This window comes from Daphnia magna, unplaced genomic scaffold (assembly GCF_020631705.1).
Source record: "Daphnia magna isolate NIES unplaced genomic scaffold, ASM2063170v1.1 Dm_contigs460, whole genome shotgun sequence".
NCBI classification, from domain to species: domain Eukaryota; kingdom Metazoa; phylum Arthropoda; class Branchiopoda; order Diplostraca; family Daphniidae; genus Daphnia; species Daphnia magna.
Genome location: NW_025533341.1, coordinates 13,329 through 35,514, shown reverse-complemented (window position 1 = coordinate 35,514; position 22,186 = coordinate 13,329). Strand labels below are relative to the sequence as shown.

The following is a 22,186-nucleotide window of genomic DNA, read 5'->3' as shown; positions in this document are numbered from 1 at the left end:
TTATTAGCAATGACTTTACAAACAAATGCGAAAATAATTTAGTTATTAATTTAATTGTTGACAAAACGCGATGGTTACCAGTCCAACTTCAGTAATTATTTAAATACTAATAAACCTAGTGTAGGTATTATTGTAGGAAAATCATTATTGGAGTGTATTCGATCCAGTCGTGCATTACGCTGTCAACGGCCATACCACGTAGAAAAAACCCGGTCTCGTCAGCTCCCGGCCGTTAAGCTGCGTCGGGTCCCGTTAGTACTTAGGAGGGTGACCACTTGGGAATACGGGATGCTGTTGGCATCAAACCTTTTATCATACCTGCGGTGGGCAATTGTATCAAAGTGTTAGTTACTGCCATTTGGTGATGTGTTTTGATGTTTCAGTTAGCGCTACCTAGTGGTGAGTATCGATATTTTATCTCGCATTTCCTTATGGAGGTGTTATTGGAAACATGAATAACATAACTAGGATTTGTTTTCTTATTAGCAATGACTTTACAAACAAATGCGAAAATAATTTAGTTATTAATTTAATTGTTGACAAAACGCGATGGTTACCAGTCCAACTTCAGTAATTATTTAAATTAATAAACCTAGTGTAGGTATTATTGTAGGAAAATCATTATTGGAGTGTATTCGATCCAGTCGTGCATTACGCTGTCAACGGCCATACCACGTAGAAAAAACCCGGTCTCGTCAGCTCCCGGCCGTTAAGCTGCGTCGGGTCCCGTTAGTACTTAGGAGGGTGACCACTTGGGAATACGGGATGCTGTTGGCATCAAACCTTTTATCATACCTGCGGTGGGCAATTGTATCAAAGTGTTAGTTACTGCCATTTGGTGATGTGTTTTGATGTTTCAGTTAGCGCTACCTAGTGGTGAGTATCGATATTTTATCTCGCATTTCCTTATGGAGGTGTTATTGGAAACATGAATAACATAACTAGGATTTGTTTTCTTATTAGCAATGACTTTACAAACAAATGCGAAAATAATTTAGTTATTAATTTAATTGTTGACAAAACGCGATGGTTACCAGTCCAACTTCAGTAATTATTTAAACTAATAAACCTAGTGTAGGTATTATTGTAGGAAAATCATTATTGGAGTGTATTCGATCCAGTCGTGCATTACGCTGTCAACGGCCATACCACGTAGAAAAAACCCGGTCTCGTCAGCTCCCGGCCGTTAAGCTGCGTCGGGTCCCGTTAGTACTTAGGAGGGTGACCACTTGGGAATACGGGATGCTGTTGGCATCAAACCTTTTATCATACCTGCGGTGGGCAATTGTATCAAAGTGTTAGTTACTGCCATTTGGTGATGTGTTTTGATGTTTCAGTTAGCGCTACCTAGTGGTGAGTATCGATATTTTATCTCGCATTTCCTTATGGAGGTGTTATTGGAAACATGAATAACATAACTAGGATTTGTTTTCTTATTAGCAATGACTTTACAAACAAATGCGAAAATAATTTAGTTATTAATTTAATTGTTGACAAAACGCGATGGTTACCAGTCCAACTTCAGTAATTATTTAAATTAATAAACCTAGTGTAGGTATTATTGTAGGAAAATCATTATTGGAGTGTATTCGATCCAGTCGTGCATTACGCTGTCAACGGCCATACCACGTAGAAAAAACCCGGTCTCGTCAGCTCCCGGCCGTTAAGCTGCGTCGGGTCCCGTTAGTACTTAGGAGGGTGACCACTTGGGAATACGGGATGCTGTTGGCATCAAACCTTTTATCATACCTGCGGTGGGCAATTGTATCAAAGTGTTAGTTACTGCCATTTGGTGATGTGTTTTGATGTTTCAGTTAGCGCTACCTAGTGGTGAGTATCGATATTTTATCTCGCATTTCCTTATGGAGGTGTTATTGGAAACATGAATAACATAACTAGGATTTGTTTTCTTATTAGCAATGACTTTACAAACAAATGCGAAAATAATTTAGTTATTAATTTAATTGTTGACAAAACGCGATGGTTACCAGTCCAACTTCAGTAATTATTTAAATTAATAAACCTAGTGTAGGTATTATTGTAGGAAAATCATTATTGGAGTGTATTCGATCCAGTCGTGCATTACGCTGTCAACGGCCATACCACGTAGAAAAAACCCGGTCTCGTCAGCTCCCGGCCGTTAAGCTGCGTCGGGTCCCGTTAGTACTTAGGAGGGTGACCACTTGGGAATACGGGATGCTGTTGGCATCAAACCTTTTATCATACCTGCGGTGGGCAATTGTATCAAAGTGTTAGTTACTGCCATTTGGTGATGTGTTTTGATGTTTCAGTTAGCGCTACCTAGTGGTGAGTATCGATATTTTATCTCGCATTTCCTTATGGAGGTGTTATTGGAAACATGAATAACATAACTAGGATTTGTTTTCTTATTAGCAATGACTTTACAAACAAATGCGAAAATAATTTAGTTATTAATTTAATTGTTGACAAAACGCGATGGTTACCAGTCCAACTTCAGTAATTATTTAAATTAATAAACCTAGTGTAGGTATTATTGTAGGAAAATCATTATTAGGAGTGTATTCGATCCAGTCGTGCATTACGCTGTCAACGGCCATACCACGTAGAAAAAACCCGGTCTCGTCAGCTCCCGGCCGTTAAGCTGCGTCGGGTCCCGTTAGTACTTAGGAGGGTGACCACTTGGGAATACGGGATGCTGTTGGCATCAAACCTTTTATCATACCTGCGGTGGGCAATTGTATCAAAGTGTTAGTTACTGCCATTTGGTGATGTGTTTTGATGTTTCAGTTAGCGCTACCTAGTGGTGAGTATCGATATTTTATCTCGCATTTCCTTATGGAGGTGTTATTGGAAACATGAATAACATAACTAGGATTTGTTTTCTTATTAGCAATGACTTTACAAACAAATGCGAAAATAATTTAGTTATTAATTTAATTGTTGACAAAACGCGATGGTTACCAGTCCAACTTCAGTAATTATTTAAACTAATAAACCTAGTGTAGGTATTATTGTAGGAAAATCATTATTGGAGTGTATTCGATCCAGTCGTGCATTACGCTGTCAACGGCCATACCACGTAGAAAAAACCCGGTCTCGTCAGCTCCCGGCCGTTAAGCTGCGTCGGGTCCCGTTAGTACTTAGGAGGGTGACCACTTGGGAATACGGGATGCTGTTGGCATCAAACCTTTTATCATACCTGCGGTGGGCAATTGTATCAAAGTGTTAGTTACTGCCATTTGGTGATGTGTTTTGATGTTTCAGTTAGCGCTACCTAGTGGTGAGTATCGATATTTTATCTCGCATTTCCTTATGGAGGTGTTATTGGAAACATGAATAACATAACTAGGATTTGTTTTCTTATTAGCAATGACTTTACAAACAAATGCGAAAATAATTTAGTTATTAATTTAATTGTTGACAAAACGCGATGGTTACCAGTCCAACTTCAGTAATTATTTAAACTAATAAACCTAGTGTAGGTATTATTGTAGGAAAATCATTATTGGAGTGTATTCGATCCAGTCGTGCATTACGCTGTCAACGGCCATACCACGTAGAAAAAACCCGGTCTCGTCAGCTCCCGGCCGTTAAGCTGCGTCGGGTCCCGTTAGTACTTAGGAGGGTGACCACTTGGGAATACGGGATGCTGTTGGCATCAAACCTTTTTATCATACCTGCGGTGGGCAATTGTATCAAAGTGTTAGTTACTGCCATTTGGTGATGTGTTTTGATGTTTCAGTTAGCGCTACCTAGTGGTGAGTATCGATATTTTATCTCGCATTTCCTTATGGAGGTGTTATTGGAAACATGAATAACATAACTAGGATTTGTTTTCTTATTAGCAATGACTTTACAAACAAATGCGAAAATAATTTAGTTATTAATTTAATTGTTGACAAAACGCGATGGTTACCAGTCCAACTTCAGTAATTATTTAAATTAATAAACCTAGTGTAGGTATTATTGTAGGAAAATCATTATTGGAGTGTATTCGATCCAGTCGTGCATTACGCTGTCAACGGCCATACCACGTAGAAAAAACCCGGTCTCGTCAGCTCCCGGCCGTTAAGCTGCGTCGGGTCCCGTTAGTACTTAGGAGGGTGACCACTTGGGAATACGGGATGCTGTTGGCATCAAACCTTTTATCATACCTGCGGTGGGCAATTGTATCAAAGTGTTAGTTACTGCCATTTGGTGATGTGTTTTGATGTTTCAGTTAGCGCTACCTAGTGGTGAGTATCGATATTTTATCTCGCATTTCCTTATGGAGGTGTTATTGGAAACATGAATAACATAACTAGGATTTGTTTTCTTATTAGCAATGACTTTACAAACAAATGCGAAAATAATTTAGTTATTAATTTAATTGTTGACAAAACGCGATGGTTACCAGTCCAACTTCAGTAATTATTTAAACTAATAAACCTAGTGTAGGTATTATTGTAGGAAAATCATTATTGGAGTGTATTCGATCCAGTCGTGCATTACGCTGTCAACGGCCATACCACGTAGAAAAAACCCGGTCTCGTCAGCTCCCGGCCGTTAAGCTGCGTCGGGTCCCGTTAGTACTTAGGAGGGTGACCACTTGGGAATACGGGATGCTGTTGGCATCAAACCTTTTATCATACCTGCGGTGGGCAATTGTATCAAAGTGTTAGTTACTGCCATTTGGTGATGTGTTTTGATGTTTCAGTTAGCGCTACCTAGTGGTGAGTATCGATATTTTATCTCGCATTTCCTTATGGAGGTGTTATTGGAAACATGAATAACATAACTAGGATTTGTTTTCTTATTAGCAATGACTTTACAAACAAATGCGAAAATAATTTAGTTATTAATTTAATTGTTGACAAAACGCGATGGTTACCAGTCCAACTTCAGTAATTATTTAAATTAATAAACCTAGTGTAGGTATTATTGTAGGAAAATCATTATTGGAGTGTATTCGATCCAGTCGTGCATTACGCTGTCAACGGCCATACCACGTAGAAAAAACCCGGTCTCGTCAGCTCCCGGCCGTTAAGCTGCGTCGGGTCCCGTTAGTACTTAGGAGGGTGACCACTTGGGAATACGGGATGCTGTTGGCATCAAACCTTTTATCATACCTGCGGTGGGCAATTGTATCAAAGTGTTAGTTACTGCCATTTGGTGATGTGTTTTGATGTTTCAGTTAGCGCTACCTAGTGGTGAGTATCGATATTTTATCTCGCATTTCCTTATGGAGGTGTTATTGGAAACATGAATAACATAACTAGGATTTGTTTTCTTATTAGCAATGACTTTACAAACAAATGCGAAAATAATTTAGTTATTAATTTAATTGTTGACAAAACGCGATGGTTACCAGTCCAACTTCAGTAATTATTTAAATTAATAAACCTAGTGTAGGTATTATTGTAGGAAAATCATTATTGGAGTGTATTCGATCCAGTCGTGCATTACGCTGTCAACGGCCATACCACGTAGAAAAAACCCGGTCTCGTCAGCTCCCGGCCGTTAAGCTGCGTCGGGTCCCGTTAGTACTTAGGAGGGTGACCACTTGGGAATACGGGATGCTGTTGGCATCAAACCTTTTATCATACCTGCGGTGGGCAATTGTATCAAAGTGTTAGTTACTGCCATTTGGTGATGTGTTTTGATGTTTCAGTTAGCGCTACCTAGTGGTGAGTATCGATATTTTATCTCGCATTTCCTTATGGAGGTGTTATTGGAAACATGAATAAAACATAACTAGGATTTGTTTTCTTATTAGCAATGACTTTACAAACAAATGCGAAAATAATTTAGTTATTAATTTAATTGTTGACAAAACGCGATGGTTACCAGTCCAACTTCAGTAATTATTTAAATTAATAAACCTAGTGTAGGTATTATTGTAGGAAAATCATTATTGGAGTGTATTCGATCCAGTCGTGCATTACGCTGTCAACGGCCATACCACGTAGAAAAAACCCGGTCTCGTCAGCTCCCGGCCGTTAAGCTGCGTCGGGTCCCGTTAGTACTTAGGAGGGTGACCACTTGGGAATACGGGATGCTGTTGGCATCAAACCTTTTATCATACCTGCGGTGGGCAATTGTATCAAAGTGTTAGTTACTGCCATTTGGTGATGTGTTTTGATGTTTCAGTTAGCGCTACCTAGTGGTGAGTATCGATATTTTATCTCGCATTTCCTTATGGAGGTGTTATTGGAAACATGAATAACATAACTAGGATTTGTTTTCTTATTAGCAATGACTTTACAAACAAATGCGAAAATAATTTAGTTATTAATTTAATTGTTGACAAAACGCGATGGTTACCAGTCCAACTTCAGTAATTATTTAAATTAATAAACCTAGTGTAGGTATTATTGTAGGAAAATCATTATTAGAGTGTATTCGATCCAGTCGTGCATTACGCTGTCAACGGCCATACCACGTAGAAAAAACCCGGTCTCGTCAGCTCCCGGCCGTTAAGCTGCGTCGGGTCCCGTTAGTACTTAGGAGGGTGACCACTTGGGAATACGGGATGCTGTTGGCATCAAACCTTTTATCATACCTGCGGTGGGCAATTGTATCAAAGTGTTAGTTACTGCCATTTGGTGATGTGTTTTGATGTTTCAGTTAGCGCTACCTAGTGGTGAGTATCGATATTTTATCTCGCATTTCCTTATGGAGGTGTTATTGGAAACATGAATAACATAACTAGGATTTGTTTTCTTATTAGCAATGACTTTACAAACAAATGCGAAAATAATTTAGTTATTAATTTAATTGTTGACAAAACGCGATGGTTACCAGTCCAACTTCAGTAATTATTTAAACTAATAAACCTAGTGTAGGTATTATTGTAGGAAAATCATTATTGGAGAGTGTATTCGATCCAGTCGTGCATTACGCTGTCAACGGCCATACCACGTAGAAAAAACCCGGTCTCGTCAGCTCCCGGCCGTTAAGCTGCGTCGGGTCCCGTTAGTACTTAGGAGGGTGACCACTTGGGAATACGGGATGCTGTTGGCATCAAACCTTTTATCATACCTGCGGTGGGCAATTGTATCAAAGTGTTAGTTACTGCCATTTGGTGATGTGTTTTGATGTTTCAGTTAGCGCTACCTAGTGGTGAGTATCGATATTTTATCTCGCATTTCCTTATGGAGGTGTTATTGGAAACATGAATAACATAACTAGGATTTGTTTTCTTATTAGCAATGACTTTACAAACAAATGCGAAAATAATTTAGTTATTAATTTAATTGTTGACAAAACGCGATGGTTACCAGTCCAACTTCAGTAATTATTTAAATTAATAAACCTAGTGTAGGTATTATTGTAGGAAAATCATTATTGGAGTGTATTCGATCCAGTCGTGCATTACGCTGTCAACGGCCATACCACGTAAAAAAACCCGGTCTCGTCAGCTCCCGGCCGTTAAGCTGCGTCGGGTCCCGTTAGTACTTAGGAGGGTGACCACTTGGGAATACGGGATGCTGTTGGCATCAAACCTTTTATCATACCTGCGGTGGGCAATTGTATCAAAGTGTTAGTTACTGCCATTTGGTGATGTGTTTTGATGTTTCAGTTAGCGCTACCTAGTGGTGAGTATCGATATTTTATCTCGCATTTCCTTATGGAGGTGTTATTGGAAACATGAATAACATAACTAGGATTTGTTTTCTTATTAGCAATGACTTTACAAACAAATGCGAAAATAATTTAGTTATTAATTTAATTGTTGACAAAACGCGATGGTTACCAGTCCAACTTCAGTAATTATTTAAATTAATAAACCTAGTGTAGGTATTATTGTAGGAAAATCATTATTGGAGTGTATTCGATCCAGTCGTGCATTACGCTGTCAACGGCCATACCACGTAGAAAAAACCCGGTCTCGTCAGCTCCCGGCCGTTAAGCTGCGTCGGGTCCCGTTAGTACTTAGGAGGGTGACCACTTGGGAATACGGGATGCTGTTGGCATCAAACCTTTTATCATACCTGCGGTGGGCAATTGTATCAAAGTGTTAGTTACTGCCATTTGGTGATGTGTTTTGATGTTTCAGTTAGCGCTACCTAGTGGTGAGTATCGATATTTTCATCTCGCATTTCCTTATGGAGGTGTTATTGGAAACATGAATAACATAACTAGGATTTGTTTTCTTATTAGCAATGACTTTACAAACAAATGCGAAAATAATTTAGTTATTAATTTAATTGTTGACAAAACGCGATGGTTACCAGTCCAACTTCAGTAATTATTTAAATTAATAAACCTAGTGTAGGTATTATTGTAGGAAAATCATTATTGGAGTGTATTCGATCCAGTCGTGCATTACGCTGTCAACGGCCATACCACGTAGAAAAAACCCGGTCTCGTCAGCTCCCGGCCGTTAAGCTGCGTCGGGTCCCGTTAGTACTTAGGAGGGTGACCACTTGGGAATACGGGATGCTGTTGGCATCAAACCTTTTATCATACCTGCGGTGGGCAATTGTATCAAAGTGTTAGTTACTGCCATTTGGTGATGTGTTTTGATGTTTCAGTTAGCGCTACCTAGTGGTGAGTATCGATATTTTATCTCGCATTTCCTTATGGAGGTGTTATTGGAAACATGAATAACATAACTAGGATTTGTTTTCTTATTAGCAATGACTTTACAAACAAATGCGAAAATAATTTAGTTATTAATTTAATTGTTGACAAAACGCGATGGTTACCAGTCCAACTTCAGTAATTATTTAAATTAATAAACCTAGTGTAGGTATTATTGTAGGAAAATCATTATTGGAGTGTATTCGATCCAGTCGTGCATTACGCTGTCAACGGCCATACCACGTAGAAAAAACCCGGTCTCGTCAGCTCCCGGCCGTTAAGCTGCGTCGGGTCCCGTTAGTACTTAGGAGGGTGACCACTTGGGAATACGGGATGCTGTTGGCATCAAACCTTTTTATACACACCTGCGGTGGGCAATTGTATCAAAGTGTTAGTTACTGCCATTTGGTGATGTGTTTTGATGTTTCAGTTAGCGCTACCTAGTGGTGAGTATCGATATTTTATCTCGCATTTCCTTATGGAGGTGTTATTGGAAACATGAATAACATAACTAGGATTTGTTTTCTTATTAGCAATGACTTTACAAACAAATGCGAAAATAATTTAGTTATTAATTTAATTGTTGACAAAACGCGATGGTTACCAGTCCAACTTCAGTAATTATTTAAACTAATAAACCTAGTGTAGGTATTATTGTAGGAAAATCATTATTGGAGTGTATTCGATCCAGTCGTGCATTACGCTGTCAACGGCCATACCACGTAGAAAAAACCCGGTCTCGTCAGCTCCCGGCCGTTAAGCTGCGTCGGGTCCCGTTAGTACTTAGGAGGGTGACCACTTGGGAATACGGGATGCTGTTGGCATCAAACCTTTTATCATACCTGCGGTGGGCAATTGTATCAAAGTGTTAGTTACTGCCATTTGGTGATGTGTTTTGATGTTTCAGTTAGCGCTACCTAGTGGTGAGTATCGATATTTTATCTCGCATTTCCTTATGGAGGTGTTATTGGAAACATGAATAACATAACTAGGATTTGTTTTCTTATTAGCAATGACTTTACAAACAAATGCGAAAATAATTTAGTTATTAATTTAATTGTTGACAAAACGCGATGGTTACCAGTCCAACTTCAGTAATTATTTAAATTAATAAACCTAGTGTAGGTATTATTGTAGGAAAATCATTATTGGAGTGTATTCGATCCAGTCGTGCATTACGCTGTCAACGGCCATACCACGTAGAAAAAACCCGGTCTCGTCAGCTCCCGGCCGTTAAGCTGCGTCGGGTCCCGTTAGTACTTAGGAGGGTGACCACTTGGGAATACGGGATGCTGTTGGCATCAAACCTTTTATCATACCTGCGGTGGGCAATTGTATCAAAGTGTTAGTTACTGCCATTTGGTGATGTGTTTTGATGTTTCAGTTAGCGCTACCTAGTGGTGAGTATCGATATTTTATCTCGCATTTCCTTATGGAGGTGTTATTGGAAACATGAATAACATAACTAGGATTTGTTTTCTTATTAGCAATGACTTTACAAACAAATGCGAAAATAATTTAGTTATTAATTTAATTGTTGACAAAACGCGATGGTTACCAGTCCAACTTCAGTAATTATTTAAATTAATAAACCTAGTGTAGGTATTATTGTAGGAAAATCATTATTGGAGTGTATTCGATCCAGTCGTGCATTACGCTGTCAACGGCCATACCACGTAGAAAAAACCCGGTCTCGTCAGCTCCCGGCCGTTAAGCTGCGTCGGGTCCCGTTAGTACTTAGGAGGGTGACCACTTGGGAATACGGGATGCTGTTGGCATCAAACCTTTTTATCATACCTGCGGTGGGCAATTGTATCAAAGTGTTAGTTACTGCCATTTGGTGATGTGTTTTGATGTTTCAGTTAGCGCTACCTAGTGGTGAGTATCGATATTTTATCTCGCATTTCCTTATGGAGGTGTTATTGGAAACATGAATAACATAACTAGGATTTGTTTTCTTATTAGCAATGACTTTACAAACAAATGCGAAAATAATTTAGTTATTAATTTAATTGTTGACAAAACGCGATGGTTACCAGTCCAACTTCAGTAATTATTTAAACTAATAAACCTAGTGTAGGTATTATTGTAGGAAAATCATTATTAGGAGTGTATTCGATCCAGTCGTGCATTACGCTGTCAACGGCCATACCACGTAGAAAAAACCCGGTCTCGTCAGCCCCCGGCCGTTAAGCTGGGTCGGGTCCCTTTAGTACTTAGGAGGGTGACCACTTGGGAATACGGGATGCTGTTGGCATAAAAATTTTTTTTTTTTTTTTGTTTGGGATTTTTTTTAAAATTTTTATTTTTTCCTTTTGGTGATGTGTTTTGATGTTTCAGTTAGCGCTACCTAGTGGTGAGTATCGATATTTTATCTCGCATTTCCTTATGGAGGTGTTATTGGAAACATGAATAATATAACTAGGATTTGTTTTCTTATTAGCAATGACTTTACAAACAAATGCGAAAATAATTTAGTTATTAATTTAATTGTTGACAAAACGCGATGGTTACCAGTCCAACTTCAGTAATTATTTAAACTAATAAACCTAGTGTAGGTATTATTGTAGGAAAATCATTATTGGAGTGTATTCGATCCAGTCGTGCATTACGCTGTCAACGGCCATACCACGTAGAAAAAACCCGGTCTCGTCAGCTCCCGGCCGTTAAGCTGCGTCGGGTCCCGTTAGTACTTAGGAGGGTGACCACTTGGGAATACGGGATGCTGTTGGCATCAAACCTTTTATCATACCTGCGGTGGGCAATTGTATCAAAGTGTTAGTTACTGCCATTTGGTGATGTGTTTTGATGTTTCAGTTAGCGCTACCTAGTGGTGAGTATCGATATTTTATCTCGCATTTCCTTATGGAGGTGTTATTGGAAACATGAATAACATAACTAGGATTTGTTTTCTTATTAGCAATGACTTTACAAACAAATGCGAAAATAATTTAGTTATTAATTTAATTGTTGACAAAACGCGATGGTTACCAGTCCAACTTCAGTAATTATTTAAATTAATAAACCTAGTGTAGGTATTATTGTAGGAAAATCATTATTGGAGTGTATTCGATCCAGTCGTGCATTACGCTGTCAACGGCCATACCACGTAGAAAAAACCCGGTCTCGTCAGCTCCCGGCCGTTAAGCTGCGTCGGGTCCCGTTAGTACTTAGGAGGGTGACCACTTGGGAATACGGGATGCTGTTGGCATCAAACCTTTTATCATACCTGCGGTGGGCAATTGTATCAAAGTGTTAGTTACTGCCATTTGGTGATGTGTTTTGATGTTTCAGTTAGCGCTACCTAGTGGTGAGTATCGATATTTTATCTCGCATTTCCTTATGGAGGTGTTATTGGAAACATGAATAACATAACTAGGATTTGTTTTCTTATTAGCAATGACTTTACAAACAAATGCGAAAATAATTTAGTTATTAATTTAATTGTTGACAAAACGCGATGGTTACCAGTCCAACTTCAGTAATTATTTAAATTAATAAACCTAGTGTAGGTATTATTGTAGGAAAATCATTATTGGAGTGTATTCGATCCAGTCGTGCATTACGCTGTCAACGGCCATACCACGTAGAAAAAACCCGGTCTCGTCAGCTCCCGGCCGTTAAGCTGCGTCGGGTCCCGTTAGTACTTAGGAGGGTGACCACTTGGGAATACGGGATGCTGTTGGCAAATAAAACCTTTTTATCATACCTGCGGTGGGCAATTGTATCAAAGTGTTAGTTACTGCCATTTGGTGATGTGTTTTGATGTTTCAGTTAGCGCTACCTAGTGGTGAGTATCGATATTTTATCTCGCATTTCCTTATGGAGGTGTTATTGGAAACATGAATAACATAACTAGGATTTGTTTTCTTATTAGCAATGACTTTACAAACAAATGCGAAAATAATTTAGTTATTAATTTAATTGTTGACAAAACGCGATGGTTACCAGTCCAACTTCAGTAATTATTTAAATTAATAAACCTAGTGTAGGTATTATTGTAGGAAAATCATTATTAGAGTGTATTCGATTCAGTCGTGCATTACGCTGTCAACGGCCATACCACGTAGAAAAAACCCGGTCTCGTCAGCTCCCGGCCGTTAAGCTGCGTCGGGTCCCGTTAGTACTTAGGAGGGTGACCACTTGGGAATACGGGATGCTGTTGGCATCAAACCTTTTATCATACCTGCGGTGGGCAATTGTATCAAAGTGTTAGTTACTGCCATTTGGTGATGTGTTTTGATGTTTCAGTTAGCGCTACCTAGTGGTGAGTATCGATATTTTATCTCGCATTTCCTTATGGAGGTGTTATTGGAAACATGAATAACATAACTAGGATTTGTTTTCTTATTAGCAATGACTTTACAAACAAATGCGAAAATAATTTAGTTATTAATTTAATTGTTGACAAAACGCGATGGTTACCAGTCCAACTTCAGTAATTATTTAAATTAATAAACCTAGTGTAGGTATTATTGTAGGAAAATCATTATTGGAGTGTATTCGATCCAGTCGTGCATTACGCTGTCAACGGCCATACCACGTAGAAAAAACCCGGTCTCGTCAGCTCCCGGCCGTTAAGCTGCGTCGGGTCCCGTTAGTACTTAGGAGGGTGACCACTTGGGAATACGGGATGCTGTTGGCATCAAACCTTTTATCATACCTGCGGTGGGCAATTGTATCAAAGTGTTAGTTACTGCCATTTGGTGATGTGTTTTGATGTTTCAGTTAGCGCTACCTAGTGGTGAGTATCGATATTTTATCTCGCATTTCCTTATGGAGGTGTTATTGGAAACATGAATAACATAACTAGGATTTGTTTTCTTATTAGCAATGACTTTACAAACAAATGCGAAAATAATTTAGTTATTAATTTAATTGTTGACAAAACGCGATGGTTACCAGTCCAACTTCAGTAATTATTTAAATTAATAAACCTAGTGTAGGTATTATTGTAGGAAAATCATTATTGGAGTGTATTCGATCCAGTCGTGCATTACGCTGTCAACGGCCATACCACGTAGAAAAAACCCGGTCTCGTCAGCTCCCGGCCGTTAAGCTGCGTCGGGTCCCGTTAGTACTTAGGAGGGTGACCACTTGGGAATACGGGATGCTGTTGGCATCAAACCTTTTATCATACCTGCGGTGGGCAATTGTATCAAAGTGTTAGTTACTGCCATTTGGTGATGTGTTTTGATGTTTCAGTTAGCGCTACCTAGTGGTGAGTATCGATATTTTATCTCGCATTTCCTTATGGAGGTGTTATTGGAAACATGAATAACATAACTAGGATTTGTTTTCTTATTAGCAATGACTTTACAAACAAATGCGAAAATAATTTAGTTATTAATTTAATTGTTGACAAAACGCGATGGTTACCAGTCCAACTTCAGTAATTATTTAAATTAATAAACCTAGTGTAGGTATTATTGTAGGAAAATCATTATTGGAGTGTATTCGATCCAGTCGTGCATTACGCTGTCAACGGCCATACCACGTAGAAAAAACCCGGTCTCGTCAGCTCCCGGCCGTTAAGCTGCGTCGGGTCCCGTTAGTACTTAGGAGGGTGACCACTTGGGAATACGGGATGCTGTTGGCATCAAACCTTTTATCATACCTGCGGTGGGCAATTGTATCAAAGTGTTAGTTACTGCCATTTGGTGATGTGTTTTGATGTTTCAGTTAGCGCTACCTAGTGGTGAGTATCGATATTTTATCTCGCATTTCCTTATGGAGGTGTTATTGGAAACATGAATAACATAACTAGGATTTGTTTTCTTATTAGCAATGACTTTACAAACAAATGCGAAAATAATTTAGTTATTAATTTAATTGTTGACAAAACGCGATGGTTACCAGTCCAACTTCAGTAATTATTTAAACTAATAAACCTAGTGTAGGTATTATTGTAGGAAAATCATTATTGGAGTGTATTCGATCCAGTCGTGCATTACGCTGTCAACGGCCATACCACGTAGAAAAAACCCGGTCTCGTCAGCTCCCGGCCGTTAAGCTGCGTCGGGTCCCGTTAGTACTTAGGAGGGTGACCACTTGGGAATACGGGATGCTGTTGGCATCAAACCTTTTATCATACCTGCGGTGGGCAATTGTATCAAAGTGTTAGTTACTGCCATTTGGTGATGTGTTTTGATGTTTCAGTTAGCGCTACCTAGTGGTGAGTATCGATATTTTATCTCGCATTTCCTTATGGAGGTGTTATTGGAAACATGAATAACATAACTAGGATTTGTTTTCTTATTAGCAATGACTTTACAAACAAATGCGAAAATAATTTAGTTATTAATTTAATTGTTGACAAAACGCGATGGTTACCAGTCCAACTTCAGTAATTATTTAAATTAATAAACCTAGTGTAGGTATTATTGTAGGAAAATCATTATTGGAGTGTATTCGATCCAGTCGTGCATTACGCTGTCAACGGCCATACCACGTAGAAAAAACCCGGTCTCGTCAGCTCCCGGCCGTTAAGCTGCGTCGGGTCCCGTTAGTACTTAGGAGGGTGACCACTTGGGAATACGGGATGCTGTTGGCATCAAACCTTTTATCATACCTGCGGTGGGCAATTGTATCAAAGTGTTAGTTACTGCCATTTGGTGATGTGTTTTGATGTTTCAGTTAGCGCTACCTAGTGGTGAGTATCGATATTTTATCTCGCATTTCCTTATGGAGGTGTTATTGGAAACATGAATAACATAACTAGGATTTGTTTTCTTATTAGCAATGACTTTACAAACAAATGCGAAAATAATTTAGTTATTAATTTAATTGTTGACAAAACGCGATGGTTACCAGTCCAACTTCAGTAATTATTTAAATTAATAAACCTAGTGTAGGTATTATTGTAGGAAAATCATTATTAGGAGTGTATTCGATCCAGTCGTGCATTACGCTGTCAACGGCCATACCACGTAGAAAAAACCCGGTCTCGTCAGCTCCCGGCCGTTAAGCTGCGTCGGGTCCCGTTAGTACTTAGGAGGGTGACCACTTGGGAATACGGGATGCTGTTGGCATCAAACCTTTTATCATACCTGCGGTGGGCAATTGTATCAAAGTGTTAGTTACTGCCATTTGGTGATGTGTTTTGATGTTTCAGTTAGCGCTACCTAGTGGTGAGTATCGATATTTTATCTCGCATTTCCTTATGGAGGTGTTATTGGAAACATGAATAACATAACTAGGATTTGTTTTCTTATTAGCAATGACTTTACAAACAAATGCGAAAATAATTTAGTTATTAATTTAATTGTTGACAAAACGCGATGGTTACCAGTCCAACTTCAGTAATTATTTAAACTAATAAACCTAGTGTAGGTATTATTGTAGGAAAATCATTATTGGAGTGTATTCGATCCAGTCGTGCATTACGCTGTCAACGGCCATACCACGTAGAAAAAACCCGGTCTCGTCAGCTCCCGGCCGTTAAGCTGCGTCGGGTCCCGTTAGTACTTAGGAGGGTGACCACTTGGGAATACGGGATGCTGTTGGCATCAAACCTTTTATCATACCTGCGGTGGGCAATTGTATCAAAGTGTTAGTTACTGCCATTTGGTGATGTGTTTTGATGTTTCAGTTAGCGCTACCTAGTGGTGAGTATCGATATTTTATCTCGCATTTCCTTATGGAGGTGTTATTGGAAACATGAATAACATAACTAGGATTTGTTTTCTTATTAGCAATGACTTTACAAACAAATGCGAAAATAATTTAGTTATTAATTTAATTGTTGACAAAACGCGATGGTTACCAGTCCAACTTCAGTAATTATTTAAATTAATAAACCTAGTGTAGGTATTATTGTAGGAAAATCATTATTGGAGTGTATTCGATTCAGTCGTGCATTACGCTGTCAACGGCCATACCACGTAGAAAAAACCCGGTCTCGTCAGCTCCCGGCCGTTAAGCTGCGTCGGGTCCCGTTAGTACTTAGGAGGGTGACCACTTGGGAATACGGGATGCTGTTGGCATCAAACCTTTTATCATACCTGCGGTGGGCAATTGTATCAAAGTGTTAGTTACTGCCATTTGGTGATGTGTTTTGATGTTTCAGTTAGCGCTACCTAGTGGTGAGTATCGATATTTTATCTCGCATTTCCTTATGGAGGTGTTATTGGAAACATGAATAACATAACTAGGATTTGTTTTCTTATTAGCAATGACTTTACAAACAAATGCGAAAATAATTTAGTTATTAATTTAATTGTTGACAAAACGCGATGGTTACCAGTCCAACTTCAGTAATTATTTAAACTAATAAACCTAGTGTAGGTATTATTGTAGGAAAATCATTATTGGAGTGTATTCGATCCAGTCGTGCATTACGCTGTCAACGGCCATACCACGTAGAAAAAACCCGGTCTCGTCAGCTCCCGGCCGTTAAGCTGCGTCGGGTCCCGTTAGTACTTAGGAGGGTGACCACTTGGGAATACGGGATGCTGTTGGCATCAAACCTTTTATCATACCTGCGGTGGGCAATTGTATCAAAGTGTTAGTTACTGCCATTTGGTGATGTGTTTTGATGTTTCAGTTAGCGCTACCTAGTGGTGAGTATCGATATTTTATCTCGCATTTCCTTATGGAGGTGTTATTGGAAACATGAATAACATAACTAGGATTTGTTTTCTTATTAGCAATGACTTTACAAACAAATGCGAAAATAATTTAGTTATTAATTTAATTGTTGACAAAACGCGATGGTTACCAGTCCAACTTCAGTAATTATTTAAACTAATAAACCTAGTGTAGGTATTATTGTAGGAAAATCATTATTGGAGTGTATTCGATCCAGTCGTGCATTACGCTGTCAACGGCCATACCACGTAGAAAAAACCCGGTCTCGTCAGCTCCCGGCCGTTAAGCTGCGTCGGGTCCCGTTAGTACTTAGGAGGGTGACCACTTGGGAATACGGGATGCTGTTGGCATCAAACCTTTTATCATACCTGCGGTGGGCAATTGTATCAAAGTGTTAGTTACTGCCATTTGGTGATGTGTTTTGATGTTTCAGTTAGCGCTACCTAGTGGTGAGTATCGATATTTTATCTCGCATTTCCTTATGGAGGTGTTATTGGAAACATGAATAACATAACTAGGATTTGTTTTCTTATTAGCAATGACTTTACAAACAAATGCGAAAATAATTTAGTTATTAATTTAATTGTTGACAAAACGCGATGGTTACCAGTCCAACTTCAGTAATTATTTAAATTAATAAACCTAGTGTAGGTATTATTGTAGGAAAATCATTATTGGAGTGTATTCGATCCAGTCGTGCATTACGCTGTCAACGGCCATACCACGTAGAAAAAACCCGGTCTCGTCAGCTCCCGGCCGTTAAGCTGCGTCGGGTCCCGTTAGTACTTAGGAGGGTGACCACTTGGGAATACGGGATGCTGTTGGCATCAAACCTTTTATCATACCTGCGGTGGGCAATTGTATCAAAGTGTTAGTTACTGCCATTTGGTGATGTGTTTTGATGTTTCAGTTAGCGCTACCTAGTGGTGAGTATCGATATTTTATCTCGCATTTCCTTATGGAGGTGTTATTGGAAACATGAATAACATAACTAGGATTTGTTTTCTTATTAGCAATGACTTTACAAACAAATGCGAAAATAATTTAGTTATTAATTTAATTGTTGACAAAACGCGATGGTTACCAGTCCAACTTCAGTAATTATTTAAATTAATAAACCTAGTGTAGGTATTATTGTAGGAAAATCATTATTAGGAGTGTATTCGATCCAGTCGTGCATTACGCTGTCAACGGCCATACCACGTAGAAAAAACCCGGTCTCGTCAGCTCCCGGCCGTTAAGCTGCGTCGGGTCCCGTTAGTACTTAGGAGGGGAGGGAGACCCCATGGGATGCTAGGTGGGCATCAAACCTTTTTTTTTACTATCTGCTGCGGGGGCAATTGTATCAAAAATTTTTTTTTTTTCTTTTTGGTGATGTTTTTTGATGTTTCAGTTAGCGCTACCTAGTGGTGAGTATCGATATTTTATCGCGCATTTTTTTATGGAGGTGTTATTGAAAGAAAAATAATAACTAGGATTTGTTTTCTTATTAGCAATGACTTTACAAACAAATGCGAAAATAATTTAGTTATTAATTTAATTGTTGACAAAACGCGATGGTTACCAGTCCAACTTCAGTAATTATTTAAATTAATAAACCTAGTGTAGGTATTATTGTAGGAAAATCATATTAGAGTGTATTCGATTCAGTCGTGCATTACGCTGTCAACGGCCATACCACGTGAAAACACCCGGTCAGCTCCCGGCGTAAAGTTTCGTCAGGTCCCGGGTTATAGCAGATAGGAAGTACAAGGAGAATACGGGATGCTGTTGGCATCAAACCTATCATAAACACTGCGGTGGGCAATTGTATCAAAGTGTTAGTTACTGCCATTTGGTGATGTGTTTTGATGTTTCAGTTAGCGCTACCTAGTGGTGAGTATCGATATTTTATCTCGCATTTCCTTATGGAGGTGTTATTGGAAACATGAATAACATAACTAGGATTTGTTTTCTTATTAGCAATGACTTTACAAACAAATGCGAAAATAATTTAGTTATTAATTTAATTGTTGACAAAACGCGATGGTTACCAGTCCAACTTCAGTAATTATTTAAACTAATAAACCTAGTGTAGGTATTATTGTAGGAAAATCATTATTGGAGTGTATTCGATCCAGTCGTGCATTACGCTGTCAAACAGCCAGTACCACCAGAGAAAACGAAACTCCGCCAGGAAAAAAAAGTTAAAAACGCGTCGGCAGTCCCGTTAGTACTTAAGGAGGGTGACCACTTGGGAATACGGGATGCTGTTGGCATCAAACCTTTTATCATACCTGCGGTGGGCAATTGTATCAAAGTGTTAGTTACTGCCATTTGGTGATGTGTTTTGATGTTTCAGTTAGCGCTACCTAGTGGTGAGTATCGATATTTTATCTCGCATTTCCTTATGGAGGTGTTATTGGAAACATGAATAACATAACTAGGATTTGTTTTCTTATTAGCAATGACTTTACAAACAAATGCGAAAATAATTTAGTTATTAATTTAATTGTTGACAAAACGCGATGGTTACCAGTCCAACTTCAGTAATTATTTAAATTAATAAACCTAGTGTAGGTATTATTGTAGGAAAATCATTATTGGAGTGTATTCGATCCATTCATTACGCTCGTCAACGGCCATTAACACGAGCAAAAAAAACCCGTCTCCTCAGCTCCCGGCCGTTAAGCTGCGTCGGGTCCCGTTAGTACTTAGGAGGGTGAACTTTTTTTTTTTTTGGGGGTTTTTTTTTTTATCTTTTTTTTTATACCTGCGGTGGGCAAATTGTATCAAAGTGTTAGTTACTGCCATTTGGTGATGTGTTTTGATGTTTCAGTTAGCGCTACCTAGTGGTGAGTATCGATATTTTATCTCGCATTTCCTTATGGAGGTGTTATTGGAAACATGAATAACATAACTAGGATTTGTTTTCTTATTAGCAATGACTTTACAAACAAATGCGAAAATAATTTAGTTATTAATTTAATTGTTGACAAAACGCGATGGTTACCAGTCCAACTTCAGTAATTATTTAAATTAATAAACCTAGTGTAGGTATTATTGTAGGAAAATCATTATTGGAGTGTATTCGATCCAGTCGTGCATTACGCTGTCAACGGCCATACCACGTAGAAAAAACCCGGTCTCGTCAGCTCCCGGCCGTTAAGCTGCGTCGGGTCCCGTTAGTACTTAGGAGGGTGACCACTTGGGAATACGGGATGCTGTTGGCATCAAACCTTTTATCATACCTGCGGTGGGCAATTGTATCAAAGTGTTAGTTACTGCCATTTGGTGATGTGTTTTGATGTTTCAGTTAGCGCTACCTAGTGGTGAGTATCGATATTTTATCTCGCATTTCCTTATGGAGGTGTTATTGGAAACATGAATAACATAACTAGGATTTGTTTTCTTATTAGCAATGACTTTACAAACAAATGCGAAAATAATTTAGTTATTAATTTAATTGTTGACAAAACGCGATGGTTACCAGTCCAACTTCAGTAATTATTTAAATTAATAAACCTAGTGTAGGTATTATTGTAGGAAAATCATTATTGGAGTGTATTCGATTCCAGTCGTGCATTACGCTGTCAACGGCCATACCACGAAAGAAGAAAAACCCGGTCTCGTCAGCGCCCGGCCGTTGAGCTGCGTCGGGCCTGTTAGTACTTAGGAGGGTGACTACTTGGGAATCGCAAAATACGGAATGTTAAGCTGGCGATCAAGTGTTTTCATAGCGGTGCGGCGGGAAATTGTATCAAAGTGTTAGTTACTGCCATTTGGTGATGTGTTTTGATGTTTCAGTTAGCGCTACCTAGTGGTGAGTATCGATATTTTATCTCGCATTTCCTTATGGAGGTGTTATTGGAAACATGAATAACATAACTAGGATTTGTTTTCTTATTAGCAATGACTTTACAAACAAATGCGAAAATAATTTAGTTATTAATTTAATTGTTGACAAAACGCGATGGTTACCAGTCCAACTTCAGTAATTATTTAAATTAATAAACCTAGTGTAGGTATTATTGTAGGAAAATCATTATTGGAGTGTATTCGATCCAGTCGTGCATTACGCTGTCAACGGCCATACCACGTAGAAAAAACCCGGTCTCGTCAGCTCCCGGCCGTTAAGCTGCGTCGGGTCCCGTTAGTACTTAGGAGGGTGACCACTTGGGAATACGGGATGCTGTTGGCATCAAACCTTTTATCATACCTGCGGTGGGCAATTGTATCAAAGTGTTAGTTACTGCCATTTGGTGATGTGTTTTGATGTTTCAGTTAGCGCTACCTAGTGGTGAGTATCGATATTTTATCTCGCATTTCCTTATGGAGGTGTTATTGGAAACATGAATAACATAACTAGGATTTGTTTTCTTATTAGCAATGACTTTACAAACAAATGCGAAAATAATTTAGTTATTAATTTAATTGTTGACAAAACGCGATGGTTACCAGTCCAACTTCAGTAATTATTTAAATTAATAAACCTAGTGTAGGTATTATTGAGGAAAATCATTATAGAGTGTATTCGATCCAGTCGGCATTACGCTGTCAACGGCCCTTTTTTTTAAAAAAAACCCGGTTTCTTTAGCTCCCGGCCGTTAAGCGCGTCGGGTCCCGTTAGTACAATTTTCATCAAAATTATGTATCATTTTTTTTATAGTTACGCTACCAGTGGTGAGTATCGATTTTTTTTTTTTTTTTTTTTTTGGGGGGTTTTTTAAAAACATAAAAAACATAACAGGATTTGTTTTCTTATTAGCAATGACTTTACAAACAAATGCGAAAAATAATTTAGTTATTAATTTAATTGTTGACAAAACGCGATGGTTACCAGTCCAACTTCAGTAATTATTTAAACTAATAAACCTAGTGTAGGTATTATTGTAGGAAAATCATTATTGGAGTGTATTCGATCCAGTCGTGCATTACGCTGTCAACGGCCATACCACGTAGAAAAAAACCCGGTCTCGTCAGCTCCCGGCCGTTAAGCTGCGTCGGGTCCCGTTAGTACTTAGGAGGGTGACCACTTGGGAATACGGGATGCTGTTGGCATCAAACCTTT

The 22,186-nt window shown here is 38.8% G+C and overlaps 41 pseudogenes; all 41 read left to right on the top strand.

The window, feature by feature from the left end:
• The first annotated feature begins 181 nt into the window (after nt 1–181).
• LOC123468925 lies at nt 182–300 on the top strand (annotated as a pseudogene).
• A 358-nt stretch (nt 301–658) lies between these two features.
• On the top strand, nt 659–777 carry LOC123468924 (annotated as a pseudogene).
• A 358-nt stretch (nt 778–1,135) lies between these two features.
• LOC123468923 lies at nt 1,136–1,254 on the top strand (annotated as a pseudogene).
• Nucleotides 1,255–1,612: 358 nt separating this feature from the next.
• LOC123468922 lies at nt 1,613–1,731 on the top strand (annotated as a pseudogene).
• A 358-nt stretch (nt 1,732–2,089) lies between these two features.
• LOC123468921 lies at nt 2,090–2,208 on the top strand (annotated as a pseudogene).
• Nucleotides 2,209–2,567: 359 nt separating this feature from the next.
• On the top strand, nt 2,568–2,686 carry LOC123468919 (annotated as a pseudogene).
• Nucleotides 2,687–3,044: 358 nt separating this feature from the next.
• Nucleotides 3,045–3,163, top strand: LOC123468918 (annotated as a pseudogene).
• Nucleotides 3,164–3,521: 358 nt separating this feature from the next.
• LOC123468917 lies at nt 3,522–3,640 on the top strand (annotated as a pseudogene).
• Nucleotides 3,641–3,999: 359 nt separating this feature from the next.
• Nucleotides 4,000–4,118, top strand: LOC123468916 (annotated as a pseudogene).
• A 358-nt stretch (nt 4,119–4,476) lies between these two features.
• LOC123468915 lies at nt 4,477–4,595 on the top strand (annotated as a pseudogene).
• Nucleotides 4,596–4,953: 358 nt separating this feature from the next.
• Nucleotides 4,954–5,072, top strand: LOC123468914 (annotated as a pseudogene).
• Nucleotides 5,073–5,430: 358 nt separating this feature from the next.
• LOC123468913 lies at nt 5,431–5,549 on the top strand (annotated as a pseudogene).
• A 360-nt stretch (nt 5,550–5,909) lies between these two features.
• LOC123468912 lies at nt 5,910–6,028 on the top strand (annotated as a pseudogene).
• A 358-nt stretch (nt 6,029–6,386) lies between these two features.
• Nucleotides 6,387–6,505, top strand: LOC123468911 (annotated as a pseudogene).
• Nucleotides 6,506–6,865: 360 nt separating this feature from the next.
• On the top strand, nt 6,866–6,984 carry LOC123468910 (annotated as a pseudogene).
• Nucleotides 6,985–7,342: 358 nt separating this feature from the next.
• LOC123468877 lies at nt 7,343–7,460 on the top strand (annotated as a pseudogene).
• Nucleotides 7,461–7,818: 358 nt separating this feature from the next.
• On the top strand, nt 7,819–7,937 carry LOC123468908 (annotated as a pseudogene).
• Nucleotides 7,938–8,296: 359 nt separating this feature from the next.
• LOC123468907 lies at nt 8,297–8,415 on the top strand (annotated as a pseudogene).
• Nucleotides 8,416–8,773: 358 nt separating this feature from the next.
• On the top strand, nt 8,774–8,892 carry LOC123468906 (annotated as a pseudogene).
• Nucleotides 8,893–9,252: 360 nt separating this feature from the next.
• Nucleotides 9,253–9,371, top strand: LOC123468905 (annotated as a pseudogene).
• A 358-nt stretch (nt 9,372–9,729) lies between these two features.
• LOC123468904 lies at nt 9,730–9,848 on the top strand (annotated as a pseudogene).
• A 358-nt stretch (nt 9,849–10,206) lies between these two features.
• Nucleotides 10,207–10,325, top strand: LOC123468903 (annotated as a pseudogene).
• A 360-nt stretch (nt 10,326–10,685) lies between these two features.
• On the top strand, nt 10,686–10,804 carry LOC123468875 (annotated as a pseudogene).
• Nucleotides 10,805–11,162: 358 nt separating this feature from the next.
• Nucleotides 11,163–11,281, top strand: LOC123468902 (annotated as a pseudogene).
• Nucleotides 11,282–11,639: 358 nt separating this feature from the next.
• Nucleotides 11,640–11,758, top strand: LOC123468901 (annotated as a pseudogene).
• A 358-nt stretch (nt 11,759–12,116) lies between these two features.
• On the top strand, nt 12,117–12,235 carry LOC123468900 (annotated as a pseudogene).
• A 361-nt stretch (nt 12,236–12,596) lies between these two features.
• Nucleotides 12,597–12,715, top strand: LOC123468899 (annotated as a pseudogene).
• Nucleotides 12,716–13,073: 358 nt separating this feature from the next.
• Nucleotides 13,074–13,192, top strand: LOC123468897 (annotated as a pseudogene).
• A 358-nt stretch (nt 13,193–13,550) lies between these two features.
• Nucleotides 13,551–13,669, top strand: LOC123468896 (annotated as a pseudogene).
• A 358-nt stretch (nt 13,670–14,027) lies between these two features.
• Nucleotides 14,028–14,146, top strand: LOC123468895 (annotated as a pseudogene).
• A 358-nt stretch (nt 14,147–14,504) lies between these two features.
• LOC123468894 lies at nt 14,505–14,623 on the top strand (annotated as a pseudogene).
• Nucleotides 14,624–14,981: 358 nt separating this feature from the next.
• On the top strand, nt 14,982–15,100 carry LOC123468893 (annotated as a pseudogene).
• A 359-nt stretch (nt 15,101–15,459) lies between these two features.
• On the top strand, nt 15,460–15,578 carry LOC123468892 (annotated as a pseudogene).
• Nucleotides 15,579–15,936: 358 nt separating this feature from the next.
• LOC123468891 lies at nt 15,937–16,055 on the top strand (annotated as a pseudogene).
• A 358-nt stretch (nt 16,056–16,413) lies between these two features.
• On the top strand, nt 16,414–16,532 carry LOC123468890 (annotated as a pseudogene).
• A 358-nt stretch (nt 16,533–16,890) lies between these two features.
• LOC123468889 lies at nt 16,891–17,009 on the top strand (annotated as a pseudogene).
• Nucleotides 17,010–17,367: 358 nt separating this feature from the next.
• LOC123468888 lies at nt 17,368–17,486 on the top strand (annotated as a pseudogene).
• A 358-nt stretch (nt 17,487–17,844) lies between these two features.
• LOC123468886 lies at nt 17,845–17,963 on the top strand (annotated as a pseudogene).
• Nucleotides 17,964–20,229: 2,266 nt separating this feature from the next.
• On the top strand, nt 20,230–20,348 carry LOC123468885 (annotated as a pseudogene).
• Nucleotides 20,349–21,197: 849 nt separating this feature from the next.
• On the top strand, nt 21,198–21,316 carry LOC123468884 (annotated as a pseudogene).
• Nucleotides 21,317–22,056: 740 nt separating this feature from the next.
• Nucleotides 22,057–22,176, top strand: LOC123468872 (annotated as a pseudogene).
• Nucleotides 22,177–22,186: the final 10 nt, after the last annotated feature.